Source organism: Chrysochloris asiatica, unplaced genomic scaffold (genome assembly GCF_000296735.1).
Source record: "Chrysochloris asiatica unplaced genomic scaffold, ChrAsi1.0 scaffold00121, whole genome shotgun sequence".
NCBI classification, from domain to species: domain Eukaryota; kingdom Metazoa; phylum Chordata; class Mammalia; order Afrosoricida; family Chrysochloridae; genus Chrysochloris; species Chrysochloris asiatica.
The window spans coordinates 9,975,843-9,989,062 of NW_006408639.1; the positions used below are offsets into that span (position 1 = coordinate 9,975,843).

General features: G+C 46.3%; 1 protein-coding gene across 1 annotated transcript in view; it reads right to left on the minus strand.

Moving 5' to 3' along the window:
• FGD5 (FYVE, RhoGEF and PH domain containing 5) overlaps positions 1 to 13,220 on the minus strand; it is a 204,191-nt gene that overhangs the window by 141,494 nt on the left and 49,477 nt on the right. The gene's annotated exons all lie outside the window — the stretch shown is intronic.

The window sequence follows — 13,220 nt, forward strand, 5'->3', positions numbered from 1 at the left end:
GGTCATATTTTGGCTCTCGTGGACTTGTTTTCATTTTCTTCAGCTTCAGTTTGAATTTGCATATGAGTAATTGATGGTCTGTTCTACAGTCTGCCCCTGACCTTGTTTTCACTGAGGATATGGAGCTTTTCCATCATCTCTTTCCACAGATGTTGTCAATTTGATTTCTGTGTATTTCATCTGGTGAGGTCCATGTGTAAAATCGTCTCTTATGCTGTTTAAAGAAGATATTTGAAATGAACAAATCACTGATTTTGCAGAATTCTATCATGTGATCTCCAGCATCATTTCTATCACCAAGGCCATATTTTCCAACTACTGATCCCTCCTCATTGTTCCCAACCTTTGCATTCCAATCACCAGTAATGATCAAGACATCTTGATTGCATGTTTGATCAATTTCAGATATTTCAGAAGTTGGTAGAATTCTTCTATTTCATCCTCACTGGCTTTAGTGGTTGGTACATAAATTTGAATAATAGTGGTATTAACTGGTTTTCCCTGTAGGTGCATGGATATTATCCTATCACAGACAACGTCGTACTTCATGACTGATCTGGATATGTTATTTTGACAATGAATGCAACACCATTCCTCTCCAATTTGTCATTCCCAGCATAGTAAACCATGTGGCTGTCAGATTCAAAATGGCCAATACCAGTCCATTTCAGCTCACTAATGCCTAAGATATTGATGTTTACGTGTTCCATTTCATAGAGCCAGAGAAAGGTTTAACCCAGGTTTGAATTGTGATCCCCTAAAATGAGTGTTGGAGTCCTGGTATGGTGTTATGGGTTAATGTGCCAGACTGTAAAACCATTTGAAATGCAAAGTCAGGGGTTCAAGTTTACCAGCTGCTCCTCGGAAACCCTACACAAGGTCGCTATGGGTCAGAATTGACTTGATGGCATTTAACAACAACCACCACAAAATAAGTGTTGTATATGCTAATGTCTGCCATCATCCCATTTGGGGATGAGCTGTCTGTGTTATGTCAATGAGGTAAAGTGGATGTGGTAGTTACGTGCCATGGAGTCAGTTCCGACTCATAGCGACCCTGCACAGGGTTTCTGAGGTTATATATCTTTACAGGAGCAGAATGCCTCATCTTTCTCTCACGGAACAGCAGTAGTTTTGAACTGCTGACCTTGTGGTTCACAGCCCGATTCGTAACCACTACGCTACCAGAGCTCTTTAAGGTGAGTGTAGAGTGTATTCTGAGTCAATCTCCTTTGAGCTATAAAAGAGATTCAACAAGGGAACAGACTAGCTATGGAGGAAGAGAGATGTCCAGACACAATCTGATCTCCATGGAATGAGAAGCTGAAGAGACAAGGAGCTTCCTGCAAAGCTGACAAAGACAGAAAGCCTTCCCCCCAGAGCGGGCACCTTGAATTCCGACTTCTAGCCTCCGAAACAGTGAGGAAGTATATTTCTGCTATAGCAGCAGGAGATAACTAAGACACCAGGGGAGGGTCTCTATTAGTTGTGCTCCCTGAAACATTCCCTGGCCACTTGTGGATCAGCAACAAGAGGGACACACATTGGAGGGGAGCTCAGAGGCAGGGCACGGTGGCCATGATTGAGGGGGTAGGGGAGACAGGACAGAGGAGTATGGGGACCCACACATAGTGCCCCCTTTTACGGATGAGGATACTGGGGCTCAGGGAGGTGGAGTGACACAGCTAGCAGGAGGTGGTCCAAGACCTCTGCCCCCAGATAGTATGTATCTCATAAAGCACCCAGTGACCAGCTCTACAGGGCAGCTGGATGAACTCAGTGAATGCTAGTCCCCTGCCAAGTAACCGAGACTCCCTGGACACCCTACTCAGGACTCATTGAGAGTGAGGTCCTTCCTCTTGGTGGACCTGCCTCTTGGTGGGCTTTGCCAGGGCAGAGCTCTGTGAGTATTCAGGTTAGGACTGAACAGATGAGGACAGTGACATCCACCGTTGGAGAGGCATGTCCAGCATGGCAGCATTGCCAGCACTGCAAGCCATCACACAGCTCTCAGGAGCCTCCCGCTGGCTGGCCAACCAGCTGTGGGGGAACCAGCTGACCCCTGAGATTTCCTAAGGTATGTGTGGGCTGTGGCAGTCTCAGAGGGAAGAGATGTGAGGAGTGGGATAAAGGCTGCCAGGGAAGTGGGACTTTCCCCCTCACAACAACAAAAAGCCTTATACTTGTGTTCAGACAGAGGGGCACCCCTGTAGGACCCTTGAGTCTCAGGTTGCCCCTCCTCCGCTTCTCCCAGGCCTTGTCCTGCATTTCCGGTAAACACTGGGCACTTCCTCCCTGGGGAGGACCTTGCAGTAGGGAACCACACCCTGGCCACCAACAAGCCCAGCAGCACACAATGGCTGGCCCTAGGATCTACACCCCAGGCCTTCCCTGGGACCCTGAGCAATGCCACACTTTGCCAGAGCTGGAGAATCCAGTGCTTCCACAATGCAGGTGAGGGGCTCACCCCAGGTCATACAGCAAGTCTGTGACAACATGCAGCAGCAGGGTCACACTCTGCTCATCTCCGTGTCCTAAGCTCAGCACACTGACTGTGACACTCTGGACCCTTGGAAGTAGAGAACCTCTCAGGCCAGCCTGCCTGAGCTTTCAAAACCTGCCACTTACCAGCCATGCAGACTTGGAAAAGTTACTTTACCACTCTGTGCCTCAGTTTTCTCATCTATACAATGGGTCATAACAGTACTGACCTCAATGGATTGTTAAGAAGATGTGGTGAGTTAATATCTGTACAACACTTAGAACCATGCTTGGCATATAGTAACTCTAGTATTGCGGCTGTTTTACAACATTTCCAGACCACATCCCACCAAAGATGCATTTTGGACATAGGATTTACAATCCCAAATTAAGTTAGAGTTAGCAGGACTGTTCTTTGAACCAGAGACTCTCACTCTCTGCCACTTAACTAGCTGGCGGTTACTAGTAACCTTGGACAAAATCACTTCCCCTTTCTCTGCCTCAGTTTCTTCATTTGTAAGATGGGGGTTAAAACTCTTGCTCTATCTGCCTCGCTGGCATGCTGGGATATCAAATGAGATAAGTTGTGATCGTTTGAATCAGTATGGTAGGTGCTGAAAACGGAACAAATCCTCACAAATTCTTTAATTCTTAAAATCTGACAATCTTTCTTGATATATTATTAATGATATGGTTACTGCTGTAAGCTTCCTGGGTACCAGGACCAGTGTCAAGAGCCCAACTCTTATCAGCTCATTTACTCCTCAAAGCAACTGTTTAATTGAATGTAGGTCAACAGTCTAGATCTTCATGATGAGTAAAATGTTTCAAACTGTTTGCGGCTGGGAGCTGGCAGACCTCTGTGCCATCCTCAGGGATTCTGTGTTCAAGCTCATGCCTGTTTCCCAGCACTTTCTTTCTGTGAAGTGATGGAATCAGGATTTGACTCTGATCTGTCTGACACCAAAGAAATCATATATACCACCTCAGCTGTTGTTGCTGTTAAGTGCCATCCAGCTGGTTCTGACCCATAGCGACCCTGTATAGGGTTTCCGAGGAGCGGCTGGTGACTCTGAATTGCCAACCTTGAGGTTTAGTGCTGATCCTACAGTGTCGCTGTCACATCCAGGACTCAACCTCTAGGGAGTAAGAATTCCCTAAGTCTAAAACCAACCCAACCAACAGTTGCTATTGAGTCAGCTCTGATTCATGCTGACCCCATGTGTGTCAGAGGTGAACTGTGTTCCATGGGTTTTCAGTGGCTGATTTTTTGGAAGTAGATTACCAGGCTTTTCTTCCAAGGTGCCTCTGGTAGGTTTGAACCTCCAACCCTTTGGTTAGGAGCCAGACGTTAGGCATTGCTATCACCCAAGGACTATCCTGAGAGTCTTGCCCTCTTTCATGTGTTAAACTTACATCTTGGGATCTAAGACTGGGTTGAACTGGGTTTCCTTACAGACTGCTGTGATCTTTACAACATTTTACAATTCACAAACTCCTCCATATCCTCAGATGATTCTCACCACAAACTTATATAGTGACATTACACCATCTCCAAGTGAGAGAGACAAAAACGAGGCCCAGAGGCCAAGGGACCTATCCCAGGCTCCCCAGCAGATGGTGCAAGCAGGGCTGAGAGTTGAGATCTTGGACAGTGGTTTGTGACTCTACACACAGTGTGGGGACATGTCAGATGACTCTCCCATGCACCCAGGTGCTGGAGATCAGTTCCTGGGGCTTGTAATCAGCTAACTGGAAGTAGTGCAGCTAAGCCCTCTCTTTGTGGTCAGTCATTGTTTTGAAATATGGGTTCTGAGAATTCGACTGCAACGCCAGCTGGCCCAGCCCGATCCCTACATACCCAAGACAGAGACAATGGGAAGTTCAGGAATCCACTCACTGCACAGATGAGTCTGGATGATGGAAGAAAGTGCTGGGAAAGGCAATGAGCTTGAACACAAAATCCCTGAGGATGGCACCGACGTCTGCCAGCCCCCAACCTCAAACAGTTTGAAACATTTTACTCATCATGAAGATCGAGACTGTTGACCTGGGTTCAATTAAAATGATGAATTTGCCCCTGGTTAATGATTCGGGAGAAAAAGCTTGTTTGAAACAAATGTGAAATATCATCAAACAGAGAAAGAAGTTGTTAAGTGCTGTCAAGTCAGTTCCAACTCAGAGTAAAGCTGTATAGGGTTTCCAGGGAGAAGCTGGTGAGTTTGAACAGCTAACCTTGTGGTTAACAGTCCAAAGCTTATCCTACAGCAAATTCCAGGACTCCAAGAGAAATACACTTTTACTTAAACCACAGGGCTTGGAGGCATGGGTCCGTCTCTGTATCAATACCCAGTACCAAACTCAGTCTCTAATGAGCTTGGCCACTCATCCGTCCTCTCTACATATTTAATCACCTGGCCTCCCACTTCAGTCTCAGCCTCTCAGATTCTGAGATGAATTCTGCCCCTCACCAGAGAAAATCAGGAAACTGCATTCAGGTCTTTGGGATCTGAGTATAAAATGCACTAACGCTGTGGGTTAATGCATCAGACTGGAAAGCCAGTTGAACTACAAGGTCAGTGGTTCAAGTTCACCAGTCGCTCCTTGGAAACCCTATAGAGGGTTGCTATGGGTCGGAACCAACTCGACGGCACTTAACAACAACAACAAAGTAGTCTGCAAACTGTAAAGTTCTAAAACTAAAATATTCTGCTGTAATCACAGCTCCTGGGAGCCCTGGTAACAGAGTGCATTATGAGCTGGGTTGCTAACTGTAAGGTCAGGAGTTTGAATCTACCAATCTGCTCCTGTAAACATTTACAGCCTCGGAAACCCTCTATAGCGTCACTCAGCGTCACTTAGCAACAACAACAAATCACAGCTGCAGAGCTCACCTTGATGATGAGCTCCGGCACTGGGAATGCTGTTGCTGATGCAAAGCCCCCCTAACCCAGAGCCATGGTGTGGGTCCTCCTCTTAACAACCTACCTCACACCCCAGCCTCCAGATTCAAGAATCCTGCTGCCTTCAGCCTGCCTGCAATGCTTGTCCCCAGACTCCCTGTAATGGATGCACTTCCCAAACCTTTCAGAAGTGTGGGAGGAACAAGCAGACAAAACTATTGTAAGATTCAGCAGCTTTGCATCCAAGAGAGTATGAATACTGTCCCTGTAAGTATTAAAGGAGCACCTTGCTGGGAGCGGAGGCATCCAATGAGGTGCTTCCAACCACAAAGCCAATAAACTCATTCTGTAATTTGAAGCATCTAAGAGTAGAGTTTATGGGTTGGTGTGGTCGATCCGTTGAAGATTACCACAGAAGGCAGCTGATGAAATCATTCCTGCAGCCAGTCAATTCACAGAGTGAACAGGAGTCTCTGTCTTCAGCATCCTTAAAATGGTAATGATGTGAGGCAGAGAACATCAGAAGGATATGGTAACAAGTACAAGAAGGAAAACAGACTAAAAACTCGAGGCACTTTTTGAGTGAGCTGAGGTAGAATTTCTGTTACCTCTTAAATTCCAAGAGGCAGAGAAGTTAGAGGCCTAGCAAGGTAGACACCTGGCCTTCGGGCTACTCCAGAACCCAGGGCAGGGGACACTTCCTTGTATGCCAGTCCTGGGCTATTGGAGCTGAGCAGACAAACAGTGTGTGGTTAGAGAAGAGGCAAGGGCAACACTTTCCAGGTAGGAAAAAGCAGTGTGAATGAAGGCATGAGAGACAGGTACATGTGTGGCCTACTTAGGAGAAACTGGGGTTTATTCTTTATTCAAATGCAGGATTGTATTAACTATTTCTCTAATTTAGTTCTCCAACAAGACTGTAAGACAGGAATCACCAGCTCCACTTCCAGAGGAGAAAACTGAGGCTCAAAGACGTGAAGTGGCTAATGCAAAATCACAAACAAAATAGACACCTGTGGCATTTTCTGACTGAGCTGAGCAGGTAAATTGGGTTCCCAGGATTTTCACTGTGGTCTGACTAACAAGCAAGAGCTTCTGCACTGCTCAGTGTGAACCTCAGGCCACGGGTCTGCCAGGACAAACCTAGAGACTGCTGGGAGTCTTGTACTACCTCTGTCCAGGTTGGCTGCCCCTCAAAGGGGGCTTCTGCTCTCCTGTCCTTGGTGTAAATACCTGAAGTCCACCAGATTCCAAGACCCCATTGTGCCTTCCGTTGGCCCCGAGAATCCTGGAAGGGATTCTTACAGATCTGAAGGGCACCTTACAGATCTGAAGGGCACTTCTCCCAGCAGCTTGGTAAAGAGAAACCACATACCATCGGAGCAGCATTTCCCAAAAGGTGAACCTGGAGGAGGGGCTAACCATGAAGATTCCTGTACCATACCCTAGATCCAACGAGTCAGAATCTCTGGCAGAAGGTCCTGCCTACCTGTCAGGTGGGGATAGAAATCCTTTCCCTCCAACCTGCAGGTTTGCTGTGAGGAGGCAAGGATATGAGGAGAGATTCGTGGATGCACGCAGGTGCGTAACTGCGAGCGGACCTGAAGCCTCCAGCGTTCCTTCCCCTCACCGGCCTGGCTGCTGTATCCATTGGAAAGCATGCCTGATGTGGAGAGGACAGCTGTGAACACATCACCCAGGGGAAAGGGGGCTGGGCAGGGTGGGCCCAGCAACCCTCATCAGAGCCTGGAGTCCAGATGGGGCTCCGCATGCAACGCCAGCTGTAGCATCCTGAGTGGAGGACTGTCTGTGCCAGTCTGACATAGTGTCCACCCCAGGAGAGGTCTAGGCAGGGAAGGAGAGCTCAGGCAAGATTTCAAAGGAAACATCCACAGCAGAGAGGGCATCTGGCCACGGCTCATCAGCCTCCCCCCTCTTCCCATGTGGAAAACCCCCTATTCACACATTGAGGGGGCAATTTGCAAGCCACAGTGACTCCAGCATTTGTGGAGACCCTGCTCTGTGCCAGGTGACACGCTAAGTGCTGGACAGGGGCCCTTCCTTTCATGAAGAGCCAGTCTAAAAAGAACAACATAGATCAAGCAAAATGTCAAACATGAGACAAAAGGAACTCAGTTTAGATGCTCTTTTTTCCCTCTTAGAAACATTCAAGAATCCAACTCAGCATTTTAAAATTAAGAATAAGAAACATAAGACTTTATCTGATAAATTTAACAAATGCTTAAAAATAGATTTGTATTTTCTATTTGCATGGTGCAGAAGGAGGTTGTGGAGAGACAGCCAACCCAGCAGTGGTCTCACTGGAGCCATCTGTCTGACACAAGATGACACCATGGCCTATGGAACCTATTTCTGTGTGAATTAGGCCTAACAGTCACCATTTTAACCGTTTCTGGATGTGTGATTCAGTGGTGCTAATCAAACTCACAAAGTTGTGCAACCATCACCACCAACTTTCTCCAACACACTTCTTGCATCCCTAACGGAAACACCCACTCCCCCGAGCACATGCTGGGGACCACAATTCTACTTTGCCCTCTGTGCATTTGCCTATTGTTGCTGTTGTTGAGTGACGTCAAGTCGCACCTGACTTCTAGTGACCTCAACAGTTCTAACTTTCACCATCCTCACAATTGTTGTTAGGGGGGTGGGGTGCATGAGACGGATGCAGAGACTATGCCGTACCAGGTAACAGGAGGAGTGAGGGTCTGAAGGTTAGCACCTGCTAGGTAAGCAGTTTTTAGCCCCTCAGGGTGTCAGAGTGAGGGCATGGCTGTGATCTTGTGTTCAGAGCAGAAGCTCCTTTTAGGGACATGGTGGAAGGGTCTTGCTTGGTTCAAGCATAACAGCATTTTCCACTGGGTCCCAGAAAGCTGTGGCTGCTTAAGTCAGGAGGCCTTTCCAAGACAAAAGCACACCCCAGACTTAGCTGGCAGGCCAGAGATTCGGTGCTGGGTAGGAATAGAAGCCAAACATCTGGATTTCAGCAACCACCCTAGTGTTCTTGGGAAAAGGACTGCACATTGAAAGAAAAGGGCTTCTAAATCCCCAGGCATAGGCCCTCTGTAAAGCCGGGGTTGTTGCGGGGACAGATATCCCTCAACCGTACCTATAAGGTCAGCGCTGTTATTAAAGGCATTTCCTGTCACCCTCAGACCCCTGAGAGACAGTTTGGGAGCCTTCCCTCACCTGTGCCCTTTAGATACGGCAGGAAGGACAAGGGCCAATTATACCCATGCCCTTTTCTAAAATCTCTGAAATCTTATCTTCGAAACAAAGTCTTCTCCTCAACTAAGCCTGTTTGTGTCCTCCCACTTCCCTCCCTTCTCTCCAGGAATCCTTTCAGAATCATGGAATTATGCACACTGACCCTTTCCACTACCCAGCCCACCATCATTTGATACACACACACACACCCCACCATGGTGGAGCAGCGTTAACCCAGTGAGTCCTGGAGCTCCGCAATGGTAGCCAACTTCATTGAACAAACGCAGAGCGAAGATGGTAAACATTCGTTCTGCATAGAACTGCACTTTACGTTGTTGATCCCCAGTGCATTGCTTTTATTGGTAATCTTCACAATTGTTTCCAGTGTCATTACAAGGATCTCTACCAGCCCTTGGTAGTGCTACACTTCCCATCTTGCATGGACCCCACTGAGCAGGCTCAGTTGATTATTCATTATTGATCACTGTAGAGCGATCTGTGCCAGCCTCTGACCTTGTCACCACTCCTAAAAATGAACTTAAACGCCAAAAAAGCTTTAGATACAAATATATTCACCTCAACATTCTTTAAATAGCTGTAAAATTTTGCAAGTGCCCAAAGTATACAAATAAAAGAGGATGATGGTATTAGCCAGGTGCAACTACTGTACCGAGTATTTATATGGTCAGTTTGCTACTACGCCAAGCACAGAGCCTTGTCTCCATGTCTCAGAATAAAGGCTGTCGATTTAATTGAATTATTTAATAATACAGACAAACACTTACAACGTGCAGTTAAGTAAAAAAAAAAAAAAAAAAAAAGTTACGCCTAACATGACTACAACATACCTGATACATATTAACACATATTAACAGCATGTGTTGCTGTTAAGTACCATCAAGTCAGTTCCAACTCACAGTGACAACATTATCATCAATGTTGAATGTGACACAACCCTGTCCAATAGGAATGGCAACATATTATGTGGCATATCATTTTCAAATCAGTCATGACTCACAGTGACCCTAGATAGGGTTTCCAAGGAGTAGCTGTTGAGTTTGAACTGCTGACCTTGCAGTTCAAACCAACCTTGCGTTAGAGTGTTTATCCTGCAGCGCAACACCAGGACCCCAACATACCCTATACAGGGTCACTAAACCCTATATAGGGACCCTATACAGGAGTCCTGGGGTGGTGCTGCAGGATGATGCACTGGACTGCAAGGTTGATTTGAAGGGCAAGGTTGGAGGTTCAAACCCACCAGCCACTCCTCAGAAACCCTACAGTGTGGCTATGAGTTGGGAGTGATTCCACAGCACTTAACAACAAACAACAACATACAGGGTTGTTATGAGTTGGAGCTGATTCAATGGCACACAACAACAACAACATACATATTCAAGGAGTCCCTGGTTGGTACACAAGGGCTCAGCTGTAACCCCGAGAAGGTGGAAGGTTCAAGTCTACCCAGAAATACTCAGGAAGCAAAGCCTGGTGACCTACGTCTGAAAAATCAGACATGCCTGGGGTTGGCACGAATCAGATTTGGGGTTTTATATACGAAGTGAGTCAAAAGTTATCCACTCTCTGGTTACATTAAAATGCCCGCCCATAACATCGCTGGCTGATGACATTGTCATCATTGTTGAATGTCTATGTGACACAATTCTGTCGAATAGATGAGTGGAAGTAGATTATGTGGCAAATCATTTGCAAATCAGCCATGTCTCTGTCTATGAAATCATCCACGACAGGTTTTGGAGAAGTTTGTGCACGACGGGTACTGGAACAACTCACGGATGAGCATAAACAGAAGCATTTGAACATCTGCAAACACAATTCGGACCGATACTCAAAGGAAGATAAAAGTGTCTTTAAAAAAAATCATTACAGGTGACACGACATGGATTCATCACTATAAGCCTGAGAGTCAGGGAGAGTGACTGTGTGCTGAAGACCTGGGGGGCATGGGGGAAGGATTGCATGGAGGGGATTGTAACCATGGCAATGAGAAGATATACGATAGAATGAATGTAAAACCAATGTTCTCCCATGTAAACTATCACATAATTCACAATAAAACATTAAAAAAAAAAGCCTGAGAGTCAATGGCAGAGTATGGAATGGAAACATCCTCCGTCACCAACCAAGAAAAAGTTCAGAAGTCAACCATTAGCTGGAAAATTGATGCTTACTGGGATTTCTGGGATTCTCAAGGGCCAGTATTGGAACACTATCAGGAAAAAGGTTCAACAATCAACAGTGTTCGTTACAGTGAGGTGCTCACTGAAGAACTAAAACCTAAAGTTCGGATTAAATGCAGCATGTTGTAATCTTGCGTGACAATGCACATTCACACACACACCTCTGCCTATGCTGTTTGACACTCTGCAAAAACGTCATTTTGAGGTGTTAAAGCATCTGTATAGTCCTGATCTTGCTCCATTGGACCTGTTTGGTCCCATGAAAGCAGCCCTTTTAGGGGCTCAGTGGTGGTTCGTAGTTATGTGCCGTGGAGTAGGTTCCGACTCATAGCGACCATGTACAGAGTTTCTGAGGCTGTAAATCTTTACGGGAGCAGAAAGCCTCATCTTTCTCCTGCGGAACAGCTGGCAGTTTCAAACTGCTGACCTTGAGGTTTGCAGCATGATTTGTACCCACTAACTACCAGAGCTCCTTAGGGGCTCAGTGGAATGAGATTTAATTTTTCCCCTACATAGCTGAACTGTTGGAGTACTTATTACCTTTTATAAAACATTAAAAAGCAAACAAACAGAAGGAGAACCAGGTATGCAACCCAAAACTAAACTATGGAGTGGTATGGGCTTCTTTGTAAATTACCGTAACTTAGACACAGTGATGCACAAACAGCCTACAGCAGAGATGAGAACATGAGAGACGGAGTACCTGAGGACTCTAGTCTCCTGGAAAGTGAGGGACTGAGTGCTGGTGGCCAGGAGGCAGGCGGAAAGAATGTGCCCAGGTGTGCAGAATGTGCCCTTTGGTTGTTTAAATTATTATATATTTGTGAGTGTTTTTGTGTACACCTAGCCCCCTAAACAAACAAACAGAGGAAACAGAAGCAAATACTGCTGAACAATGATGCATGGAGGGGATTGTAATCATTGCAATGAAATGATGGTGTAAAGCTGATTTTCTCCCACGTAAACTATCAGTTCACAATTAAAAAACAAACAAACAAGAGCCTGCAGACACTTCCCTGCTTGCTTCCATCTCTGTAGGAGGAAGAGTCCACCCTAGGCTGAACTTTAATTATTCAAGAACCAGTGGACCCTAAGGCCAAAGCTAAGGACAGAGCAGGCCAGACACAAGAGAGATCAGTGTTCTGAAAAGCGTCTCTATTTCACGTCAGAGTCCAGAAAGGCCAGTCTGTAGGCCAATGCCACTGAAATATATTTGTCCCTAGCTATTAGCTCTAATTGTCCTATTCAAAGGAAACTAATTTGTGCCTGTCACCAAGGCATCAACGATTAAAGGCAACTTGAGAAGGAAGCCCACGTGAACTGAGATGGCAACTCCACAGGGATAATTGTGGGGTAGACTCAGCCCCAGCCTTAAAGGACACTGTTATCCCTACACCTCTCCCTTCGCCAGTTCTGGGGGAGGAGAGTCTCATATTTAATTTCAGGTAATTTCAACAAAGATGGGGAAAAAAAAGGCAGGGAATGGTCCAATCAGAGTAGCAGGAGTAGGATTGGACCCCAGGATGGAAATTCAGCCCTGCCGCTCACCTTTCTGCTTCTGTTCGCTACTCCCAGGAGGTCAAGGTTGGGAGTCTGACCCCTCATTCTCCACTATTACCAACCTGAAGGCCCCATTACCAACAGTCTGGCCACTGTGTGTTCCTCCTCTATCTTTGTACAGTGTGGCACTTTCATGACTGTGTGTCTTTGTGTGTACTGTTCCTGCTATTTGGGATGTGATTGCACACTTCATTTGGATGCTGCAAATGGTTAACTCGCTGGGCTGCTAACCAAAAGGATGGGTGTTCAAGTTCACCCAGAAGTACCTTGGAAGAAAGGCTTGGAGATCTACTTCCAAAGAATCAGTCACTGGCAACGTAGGGCACACAGCTCTGCTCTGATGCACATGAGGTCACCATGACCTGGAACTGACTTGATGGCAACTGGTTTGGATTTTCCATACTTCACCTTGCGATCTTTTACTCATTCTTTAAGCTCAGCTCAAATGTCTATTTGAACCTTGGAAAAATGTTTGCGAAGTGTTGAAAGCACTTGGCTGGTCCTTTTTGTGTGTGTGTGTGTGAATTATGTGGGTTTACAGGAGAGAACATCAGTTTTACATTCATCCTATCGTATTTCATTTCATTGCAATGATTACAATCCCCTACATGCATCATCAAATAACCAAAGGGTACACCCTACAGGCCCACCCCCCAGCTGTCAGCACACAGCCCCTCTCCCTCCCTGAGTCCATGTCCCCAGCCGCTCCATCTGTCCACGCCATCATCTCTGTCTCCATTACTGGCATCACTGCCTCTCTGGGCAGGGTCTACCCGCTCTCCGTTCTTGATGGTCCCAGGGACCTCCACTTCTGAGCTGCAAAGTCAATCACTCCCCTCCTTTT